Below are 11376 nucleotides of genomic sequence, written 5' to 3' on the forward strand. Positions count from 1 at the left end.
ACAACCAACAACCGGTTAGCTTAGCTTAGTTTAATTTAGCTTATCTTAGCTGTGCTTAGCTTAGCTTAGCATAGCGTAGCTTCTCCTCTCCTCTCTTATCTTAGCTAAGTTTAGTTTAGTTTAGCATAGCTTAGCTTATTTTAGCATAGCTTAGCTTAGCTTCTCTTCTCTTATCTTAGCTAAGTTTAGCTTAGTTTAGCGTAAAAACTAGAAAAACAGCTAGCCTGGCTCTGTCTGAAGATAACAAAATCTCTCTCTCTCTCTATCATCCGAGAGTTAGATAAATGTTGGCCGGTAAATACACGGCTACAACCAACAGCTGGTTAGTTTAGCTTAGCTTAGCGTAAAGACTATGAATACAGCTAGCCTGGCGCTGTCTAAAGGTAACAAAATCTGCCTACCAGCAGCTCCAAAGCTCACTAAATTACCCATTATATCTTCGTACTAAAACTATAGTTCAAAATGACACATTGAGGTTTTACGGAAGTGTTATGTGTGTGAGTTTTTTCTAGAGCAATAATTGCAATCTTGCAGGTTGCCTGGCGACTTCATGGTGATAACAAAATTTAAAGAAGCTATTGCGCCTAGCCAAGAAATAGCCCGCAAATTAGGACCTGTAAAACTAAGGCGTTTTTATTATTTGGTTTATACGGATTAAACCAATCAGATACAACAGTGTTCATCAGTCTGTCACACTCTCAGTCTGTCACATGCTCTAACATTTTTAGGATGTTTCCCTTTTGGCACATTGGTGTGTCTAGTTTATGACAACGCACATTTCTTCAATGATGTGCTGAAAATGAGCCTTCAGGCTGCAGCATTTTTATTCAGTCCCCTCCTAGATGTCTCCCTAAGGGGTCTTTGGAAGACCACATGTTTTTAATAAAGGTCTTTACGTCTGGCCTTGCATAAATGTTTAGCAGCGTTCCTTCTGGGAACTGGGGCCTGTCTTTACAGTGGAGGCTAATCAGCTGTAAATTCTGTTTTAAAAAGGAAAAGGAAGGCATGGAAGGAGTTAATCTCCAAGGCCCATTGCACCCTCTGTCTCACCCTTTATTCTCTCTCTCTCTCTCTCTCTCTCTCTCTCTCTCTCTCTCTCTCTCTCTCTCTCTCTCTCTCTCTCCATCTCTATCTCTCTCTCATACACAGATGCACATACTTACACACTCCCCCCTCCAGAAAAGTGAAAGGAGGGGATGACAAAAAGTAAAGAGAGAGAAGAAAGGCTTTGACAAATGATCTAATAAACGGGTAGGGAGATTACAGGCTAGGTGCCCGCTGGGAAAGGAAGTGGGGCAGTAAACATTTTTTAAAAGCTGTCAATAAATTTGCAGTGTTGAGTTGAGAGAAGTATCCACGGCCAGAGCCAAGAAGATTGGGCTTCTGTACTGCTAGGTGGGTGCTTGTCTGTGAGAGCTATTGGTTAATAGTCTATACAGCCTGAGAGTAATTTAAGATTGTCAAAAGATTGTTTGAAAGAAAATGCTGGTGTATGAGCCAGAAATGTGCAAAATTGACAAACCCCAAATCACCTTGTTTGACAACAATAAAGTACATCGGTCCTTCCATATAGCTGCTTATCCTTTGGTGGGTCACAGGGTGCTGGAGCCGATCCCAGCTGACATTTAGAGGTCAATTAAATACAAATTAATCGTCATGCTGTTAGACTGTGAACATGCAACAGACAAGATCTCAAAAATGTAATTTTTTACATATATATATATATACACATATATAAAATTAAGATAAATGAATATATTAAGAAAAGTACACTAACACTTACCAAATGTTCTTATGTAATACTGCACAAGGATAGGAAAAAAATATACTGATACTGTATAATTCTATTCATAGTCTGTGGCACTTCTTTAGACAAACAGAAAACCGTATATCTGTTTGGGATTGGTGTTAGATATTAATAACATCCTCTCATAAAGCAATTGTTTATTTTCTTTCTTTAGGCAAGTTAACAAATAATGATAGAGAGACAATTATCACTCGCTCTGCCTCCGCAGTTGGCGGGGAGTCTGTCAGAGCCCCATAAAGTTCACCGACACCAGTCTCACTTTCCCACACCTTTCAACCACGCTTGTTACTCAGCAGCCCAATTAAAGCTGATTTAAGGGTTCACCTGTGTGCCTATTGGCAAATGCTCCCCTCAGGGCGGTGCAGCCACGTGATTGATGGGTTGATGAGATAATGACAGACAGCTACAGGTCCCACCTCTGCGGTCGCCTGTTTTAGTGCTCCGACACTGATTGGCTAATTTTCTGGATACGGAAGACCAGAAACCTGTAAAAGATAAGGTCGGCCTGACAGTAAGATTACAGTAAAGAAGGATACTGCTGTAATGGCAATTTAACATGTCTTTGTCATCTCAAGTTGTAATAAAAAAGACTTCTGTTCTCCCTGTGTTTTATGATGACATTGTTACCTTTTGACTCGTTGTTGTAATTATCAGTGTTATTATTCTTGACAGGTCTAATACGCCTCTATTAGCATATTGAATGTGAAGTTGTCCTTTCATTCACAGTGGATTTGCAAACCCTTGGATCGGACCAAAAACTATGTTAAAAGGCCTTGTGTAATTTGTGTATGGTGTAAAGTTATACATCTTGGTGTTTACAGATACACTTATTTCTCAATAATAACAACTATAGGAAGTGGACATTTTTAGACCTCTCAGTCATCAGACATTATAATAAAAAAAAAACATGGGTTTAATTCCCCCTTTGTTCCTCAATATACTAGTCATTCTGTAAAAAATAAAAACTAGCTCAGTTGTGCTGGCTATGATTGGCAGTGTAAAATATTTTTCTAAGACCAGGAAATGTTATAGAAACATCTTTTTGACAACATCACGTGTCATCTTTGTAATCATTACTACCTGTGTGCTCTCGCTCTCTCTCTCTCTCTCTCTCTCTCTCTCTCTCTCCACGCAGGCTCACACATACAAACACAACAGAAGGCCCTGCAGATATGGGAGAAGTTCCAGGATATTGATACTTTCTTTAACACCTTCATCCTCACCCTAGGAACAGATCCTCTCGAGTTTCTGTTTGGTAAGCAGAGAGAACATCCTTGAGTCGCTCCTGTTTTCTACTCCCCAGCTGGTTTCCCGTCATGTGGATAATGTTTCACTGATCCCCTGACACTCTGCGCTGCTGCTGCCAAGGTGTGCCGGCCAGAGGTTTAAGACCTCTAAGCCAATTAAACACAACACAGATAGCAAGCGTGTCCACTGCATGATGGGGTTCACATTTAAACCCTGCTGTTACAGTAAGGTTGCTATGAAAGAATTTATGTAAGGTACAGCTGATTCATTTAATACTAGAAAGACCAAGTCATGATTAACTAAAAAAAACTTCTGTTAAATAATGAATTACAATACTTCACAAATGAACATATATCTATACAGTGTAGGAGCAATTGTTGAACCGTAATGTTGCTTACTGTTAACATATTTTTGGCTTGATCATAAACTGTAAAATGTGCATCTATTTACATTTTGAAGCATCTTAAGCTATGCTCTGGCAAAAGGATAATTTTGACGATCATCTGGCAGAAATATTTGCAATATATTTGAAATGTCGACAAATTAGTTTTTCTTCAAATATGTAAAGCATTTTCAATAATTCCCTTCCCAATTTCAAATTCCGTTGGTATTATTGTTTTGAAAATGTGGTGCAATCCAATACTGTGTTAGAATTTAAAAAACATGTTACGTGAGTTTCGTCCTATCCCAGCCAGTCCAAGTTGGTCTAATGCAAGTAGCATTGTAGTATAAGTTAAAGTAGCAGTCTTAGTAGCAGGCCTTAAGACAGCATTGGCTAATAAACGCCACTCTATTTTTCAATCCCTCACACACTTTTGGGTTCAAGTTTGCCTAACTGTGCCAGAGACCAAGGTTCAAACCCCTCTGACATTTATGCAGCTGCCCTTGAAGCAGAAGCAGCAGCTACCAAACAGACATCACTTCCAATCATCATGACAATCTCAGAGCCCTCAGAGAACAAGCAGGCTGTCTTAAGGTCTCCAGTTTCACCTCAAGACTCTTCAAAACTCCACCAGCCTTACCAGTATTCCCTCGGATTCCCATTCACTCTGACCTTAAGTATCTTAAATGCATGTCCTCTCGCTCAGAGCAGAAAAACAAAGTAACTGCAGGATTTTATTTTAAGCCATTATCTTTTTTTGATGGGCAATTGACTTTGGGAAGGGGGGTTTATGGCGAGGGAGGGGTGGTGGTGGAGTTCATCTGTGCTTGTCAGTAAGAGCTCCAGGGCCTCCCGCCCTGTTCTGCTGTGATGCCTGCGTGCTGAGTTTGGCTTGGCCTGAGTCTCTGCACTTGATGGTTTATTCATATTCAGCGGTGCAGGACGCTTTGCCATGAGGTTCCTCTCACACTCAATATGTCTGCGCAGAAGTAACAGAAAGGAGGTCTGAGTCCCAGTTTTGCTGTACGGGCTTTTTAAATGTTTTGCTATCGTCTTAAGATTGGAACATCGATCGGTTTCAAAGTCAGCCAACACCACAGATTTTCTCTCTTTTTCCCCTGAAATGCAGATGTTTTACAGCTGTCAAACAAGTACTTTTCAGTATAATTCTATTGTGCTTTACTGTTCATCTATTCTGTCTATGTGTACGCTGTTTGAGTATGTTCTGTTTGTTTTATTCTCTTCATTTCTATTCTTTTCTATTCTTATTTAGTGACATCTGTTTCAGCCTATGGGTTTTCTGGGTTTATAAGAGAAAAAAATAAATAAAATATAAGAGATTTTTTTAACAAATATAGCTCATGTCCATTTTACATTAGAGAGAGAGCAAGGTTTGGCATTTGAAGGAAAAATGTATGCTTTGTATATATTCCAGCCTCCTCCGCAGTCATCCCCCATTTCCACAAATACATAGATTAATTGTACGTGCACATGCACAAACTGCATATGAATACACAAATAGGTAAACGCCAGAACTACTAAAATGCCTAATCACTGCTCAATCACTGTGCCCATAGCTCGTGTTCACCAATTAACAAGCCACTTGCTATTCAAAAACAAACAACATCAACTTCCCCCGAAAAGCCCAGTCAAAACAAGTGGCAAAGGCTGGCTTGTCCACACTGCCCCTCTTAATCAAAGCCAGATGTCTCCTCAAAAACTATTTCTCTCTTTTCCTCACTGCACCCCTTTCTCCAATCGCTCATTCTCCCCTTCTCTTCCCCCCACATTCCCTTTCCTGTCTGAGATTGTGTAGACGGCTGGTCCTCAGCAGTCGTGATTTGGCACTCTTGTCGGCTCTCTGTCTCTTTTTCTCTCCTTCTCTCCCTTTCTCTCCATTTTCTTCTTTTCTCTTTCTAGAATCAGCGTCCTGTCAAGCAGGCATGGACCTACGTTGACCCTCCGCAGCATTCACAATCATTCAAGGTGAAAAATTAGACCCACATGGCAGATGCCGCCAAAGAAGTGACTTTTGCAGAATAACTTCCAGTTGATCTGCCTGCCCATTCGATGTGATGGCGATTTTGAAATACATGCCACAGCCTGCCTGTCTAACTAAGAGCTCTAGACTTATTTCTGTTTACTTTAGAATGAGCCATGTCCCTTTGGTTACAGCTCTTTGAAGAGAGCAGTCTTGTGGCTGTCGACACACCATTCTCAGTTTGTCAGAGCCTAATTTACTTTTCCACCTCAGTGCAGAGAGAAAACACCCTTTCCTGGAGATGCTAAACAATACAGACAGTCCTTTTCTGCTAACTGCTCTTTAGGGGGGAAACCTCTGGAGCTCATCGTCCTACTGCTGCTGCTTTCAGCTGGCTATCTTGCTCAACCTCTTTAATCTGAGAAGCAAATAGCCCCCAGTGTTGTCCTTAGAGCTCAGGCACAACTCTGGGAGGCTCAATGGGTCCTTGGAGAGTGGCAACAAAAGTACAAGTCGGTGTGTTTGAACTCTGCCTTGTGATTGGCACTAATTTACTGGCTCTTTACCCCCTTTGTACTTTTGAACTTTTTGAATTACATTATGTTGTAATGCATTATAGAATTAGCTGTGATTTGTTCTGCTCTGGAAAAACAGGAACTGCTTTGTCAAAAGTGTCAAATGTTCTGCTCTTAGTTGAACTGCTAAGCGGAATTCATTATGGAAACTACAGTGTCCAACAAAATCTGAAATTTCCACATGTTCTCCCTTCTTTTCATCACAGTAGCAAATCACAACAAAAGCCTAAAGTACTGATTTAGTTAGGGCCTTCATTTTTAGAAACATATGCAAGGATTTAATGCAGATTGTTGAAACTCTACTTTTGTAAATCTTCTTGTCTTTGTGCAACAAGCATAATCATGAACTATAGCTTTATTTTACACTCATTTAACATTATTAAGTAGCAAATCTCAACAGGTCACATGTGCCATTCAGTTATTTTTTACTTACCACTGAAATGAATGTTGACTACAGTATATTACCAGTGTTGGCCTTGGAAAAGGAAACAGGCTGATGGGGGCCATTTCAAATACCAGCAGATTGGCTTCCCCCAGCATATTTCTCTATCATTTCCAGACTTTGTTATTTTTCTCTGCAAAGCGTAACAACCATAACATTTTTAGAAACCCCATTCTGTGCAAAATTGTATGGAAACATTGTCAGAATCAACTATTTGTACTACACCTAAAAGTGATGTTTCATCTTTAATTTCCATTTAATTGTTAAAGTTGTCCAAAACCTGATCGAAACCATTAGCTGAAATGATACATTTGCACTACAAACTCAAGATTTTAATCTACTGATGAATATTACTTCACAACTATGCTGTTCCTTAATCCTGGTTCTAATCAGGCTGGGTTGTATGCCTGACTTGCTGGCTGTGGACTGAGCTTCACTGCTTCACTGGGTTGAGGGTATGGAGGAAGGGGCAGCAGATTCTTGAAGGGGACACTTGTGGGAAGGAAAAGAGTCTCATTGCAAGAGATCAGCTTGTGTAAACATTCAGGTTAATGAAGCTCAGTGGGCCTAATCCTCAACCCTCTTTCTCACTCTCCCTCGCCCCAGCCTCAAACCCCTTAACCCCTCCCCAGAACACCCCCCCCCCACCCCACCCCCCAGTTTCCACCATAATCCCTTGCAGGAGCGGGCACTGTCAATCAAAAGGACCCCAGGGAATGAAGGCAGGGGAAGGCGTGTGCATGTGTATGTTAGTGTGTGTGGGTATATGTGTATGTTTGCATACAGTACCTACGTTTGGGATTGGATATGTGCTGGTGTGCACAAACTGTGCGGGTGCTTCAAGTCGATTGGGGGATTTCCATTGAGGGAGCCCTACTGCTTCAAACCATATGAATGAAGAAAGTGGAAGCTCTGGGTCCAGACCTGGACTTGGGGGTAATCAGCAACACATGAACCATAAATGGCGTAGGGGAAAAGGGGATGAAGGTGGAAAGAGGGGGAGGACGGGAAAGCAGGTTTCCAGTCTAAGCTCTCCAAACACTGACATCACACATTGTGGTCAGGCTATCAGAGGAAACACACAGAGCTTGAGAATATTGTTTCTATACTCTGAAACAACACCACATGATCATAATATATTGAGCCTGTGAAGAAATATGTGTTGCACTAATGTGGACTGATAGCTGCTCCTTTATGTGAAAATAACATTTAGTCTACAGTTCAACAAGTTTGATAAACAATAAACTTTGTAAGGGAATGTTATATTTCACACTGCTTTGATTTTGATGAATCATTCAAAATTGACCATTCAAACTGTGACTGTCCAATCATCTAGCAATGATTATAGGCTCTGGCAAGCTTTGGATTTCTTAAATTGCCAAACTGTTTGCATGGGACTGTAGTTTGGTTTCCAAAACCAAAAATACAAGAGCAGAATTGTAAACATTGGTTTGGAACAGTGTGTTAGTCTGCTATAACGTAAGCTGCATTGATTAGCATGTCCGGCTAACTAGCTTGCTGCCTCCAGTAATAACCTAGCATTAGGCCTTTATATCATATTATTTTAGCTATCTTTATAGTAATAGCTATACACTGAAGAAAGAACAGTGCTGCTCCTTCATATCTTCTGTGTGGATTATTAGCTGGTGAGGATGCTGACTTTTTCCTCAGTGCATGCAGCTTTAGCCTCAGTCTTTTAGCAATGCAATATGTCAGTTATGTAGCCATGAAGTAGCCATGAAGTGCATATTTAAGCCACCATTTACTGGGTTCTCATTTAAATAAAAATGAGCTGGAAGCATAAAAAGTCAGTTGGTGACAGCATTTTAAACCAACCTAGCAAAACCAATGGCCGCACGCTAGAAATGATAATACTGCTTACTTTACTAAATTATTATTTAGTATGGAATGCTGAACAGGCATTAGAGGGCGGTGCTCTAAAAATTCTTCCTGAATTACCTGTAGGAATGTAAGTGCCACTGAGAGTTGCCCAGTGCATAGGCAACCATGTTTCTTTCTCAGTCACAGAATTTGCCCTGAGGAACTGTAAACAGTGTTAACTAACTAACACCTTCTCTCCCAACCCCTCCTGACCAGCTGGGTAGTGGCCACTACATCATGAAAAAGATCCCTGAGAACAATGTGAATGTGTTGGTGCTTGGGACTATACAGTATGTACAGCAGTTTGTGTGTGGATGGATGTTGTTTTCATTTCCTCCTTGGCCAACTCCCTGTACTGTCTTTACAGCAACAATACCATCACAGCCCAAGGACAGAGGCTGAACCAGCCATTCACATTGTTGCCATATAAGTTCCAGCTTTACATCAGGGGGAGGATGAGTCAATAGTCAAAGTGAGCTTACAGCATTTTTTTTCATAGTGTATAGAAAATGTACCTTAAAATGAGACATTTACTACCAGTGAATTAACTTTAATGCTAGTCAGGTGTTGTTTATGTCCTAAATCTGAAAAACCACAAACGCAAAACTGAATCAAACATACATACATACATTTAAAATCGGGAGGGCCCAAATACTGACAGCACTTGCACCTGCACCTCAAGCTTTTGGTTTGGCACCTACTGTTATGTGGAAAACTCTATTTATCTGTTTCAGTCTGTCTTCAATCCTGTTCTCAGCTTTGTATATTCCATCTCAAAATAAATCCTAATGTTCCCACTTTTGAGCCCACAATGTAAGAGCTAGCATTAGGTTAGGATGCAATCTGACTCTGGCTATCAGTTATAAAAGTCAACATTAGGTGACTAGCCTTGACTAAACCTAGATAACTCAGTTACTAAATTATGATTTTAAACAATGACCATGGCATTAATATTAAAAAAAAGGTTGCATTCTTGCATCTTTATAGATAATTTCAGTTCAGAGGATGAAGATGTGACAGAAAGATTTTATTGATCCTTCCTGAAAGTTTCAGAATGGTAATTTAATGGAGGAAAAAAACTTTTAGTGTCAAGCTGAAAAATATGGTATGGGCATGTTGGATAATTTTGAAAGGCCGTCGACGGCATGACTAATTATGGCAGTATTAGTTTACTGGCCATATCGGGTCTTTGGTCTCTATCCTTTTTCTCACAGTTCTCATTTTTCTGTCATCTTTACGGATTTCCCTTTTGCCTCCACCAAAGGTTTGACTGCTGTTTTATGATGGCGTTGTTATTGTGATTATGATGAGGATTTATGTTCTAGTATGCTTCTCTCTCATTTATTCCTGCTCCCTAGTTTCCCATAAATCAGTGTAGATATGGAGCCCAGCTTGGCTCCGTGCCACTCATGCTACAGCAAACACTGCACATGAAAGACAAATCAAACGGTACCTGAATATCATCGTCCAGTTATTTCTTTTTACATTTAATTCAATGACAATTACTGATGATCTAAGACTTTTTGTAGTCTTCTCTTCACTCATGAAAAAATAAGAATAACAAATCTGCCACCATTTATTTCCTGCCAACAAATATTCAAGCTGTCACTGAAGTTTTTGCAGTGAGATTTGGGGGAATAAAATGCACCCCATTAAGACCACACAGACCAGTATGACTGAGCTGTCCGAGCGCTTCTGTCAGAGGTCTGTTCACTGAAGCCAGATGGCAGAAAGAGAGAAGGGGTGAGGGAGAGACAGATGATATAAATGGCTAGTAAGGGGTAAGGTAGGAAAAGGACATGATAAAAAAAAACTGGGTGATTTGGGGTTCCCCTGGCATTCTACATTACGCTAGGAACACAAACATGCGCACAAACCACATACACACACATAAACACACACACACACACACACACACACACACACACACACACACAAACACAAATAAACCCACACATAAATGCTAAAGTATTCCGCCCAGACTCTGAATCCAGCTGCTGGCTCTGATCCAACATTAACATGGTACAGTCCATACCCTCATGTGGCACCATGGAGTAAGACCTGCCAACTTTCTTCTTCTGTGGTAAAGTTGCTGTGTGGCAGCAGAGAATGAAGCCAGCAGCATCCCACTGCCCCTGCCAAGTCCTTCCCTTTTCTCTTCTTCTGTGGTGGCGGAGCTGGTGTGGTGACAAGGGCAGCCTGATATGCAGTGAGGGGCCCTCACTTGACTGAATTATCTCATCAGGGTCCTTTTATTAGGAACTCAGCAGGCTTATTATTTTTATTATTAACGGCCTGTGTTTTCATCCTCAGGATGCCAGGCTTCAGTGCACACAGCTGTTTCTCCTCAACTCCTATGTTTTCTTAACTTAAGAGGTGCTTTTGCAAAATGCCGTTCAGATATTTTTCTTCAGCATCCCCCTGCTCTATGCCTATCTTTTCACTAGTCTGGCTTTCTCTTTTTTCCCCTTCTTCCTTAGGCAGGATTAGGCCAAGTTTAACAGCCATGTCTCCAGGCTGGAGTGACAGGCTAGTAAAATTATGTTGAACACAGCGAGCCAGATAATCATTAAAGTATGAAATAATAAATCCAAGTTTGCCTGGTGTGTCTCAAGCAAGGCACAACAATGTGCCTGAACATTCAAAGTGACAGTATGAAAGCATACATTTATCAACAGTATATTAGTCGAAGCCTTTGGTGTAAATTCTTGACTTTGCAGACATCAATTATGTAATGATGATTACATATACATTATGAAAAAGAAATAAATGGCTACACCAGAAAAAAAAGATAAAGGAATTACATGGTCACGAAGAAGTAAGTATTTAAAAAGACACAGTTCCTGAAATCCTACTTGGAAGATTTATGTGGTACATTTTTGTGATCATTCATCACACCCCCACTGTCTTTTAGGAGAGGGTCATGAAGTGAATGTGGAGACATCATGCTGCTGGCTAATAACCTAGTAGTGGAAGCCTGATCAATAGCACAGCTCAGGTTTCCCAGCTACATCACAGAGAGAAAGTGTAGCAGCAGCTGTTTAAAGCTTCAGTCTTGAT

The sequence above is a fragment of the Sander vitreus genome, chromosome 4, assembly GCF_031162955.1.
Source record: "Sander vitreus isolate 19-12246 chromosome 4, sanVit1, whole genome shotgun sequence".
NCBI lineage: Eukaryota > Metazoa > Chordata > Actinopteri > Perciformes > Percidae > Sander > Sander vitreus.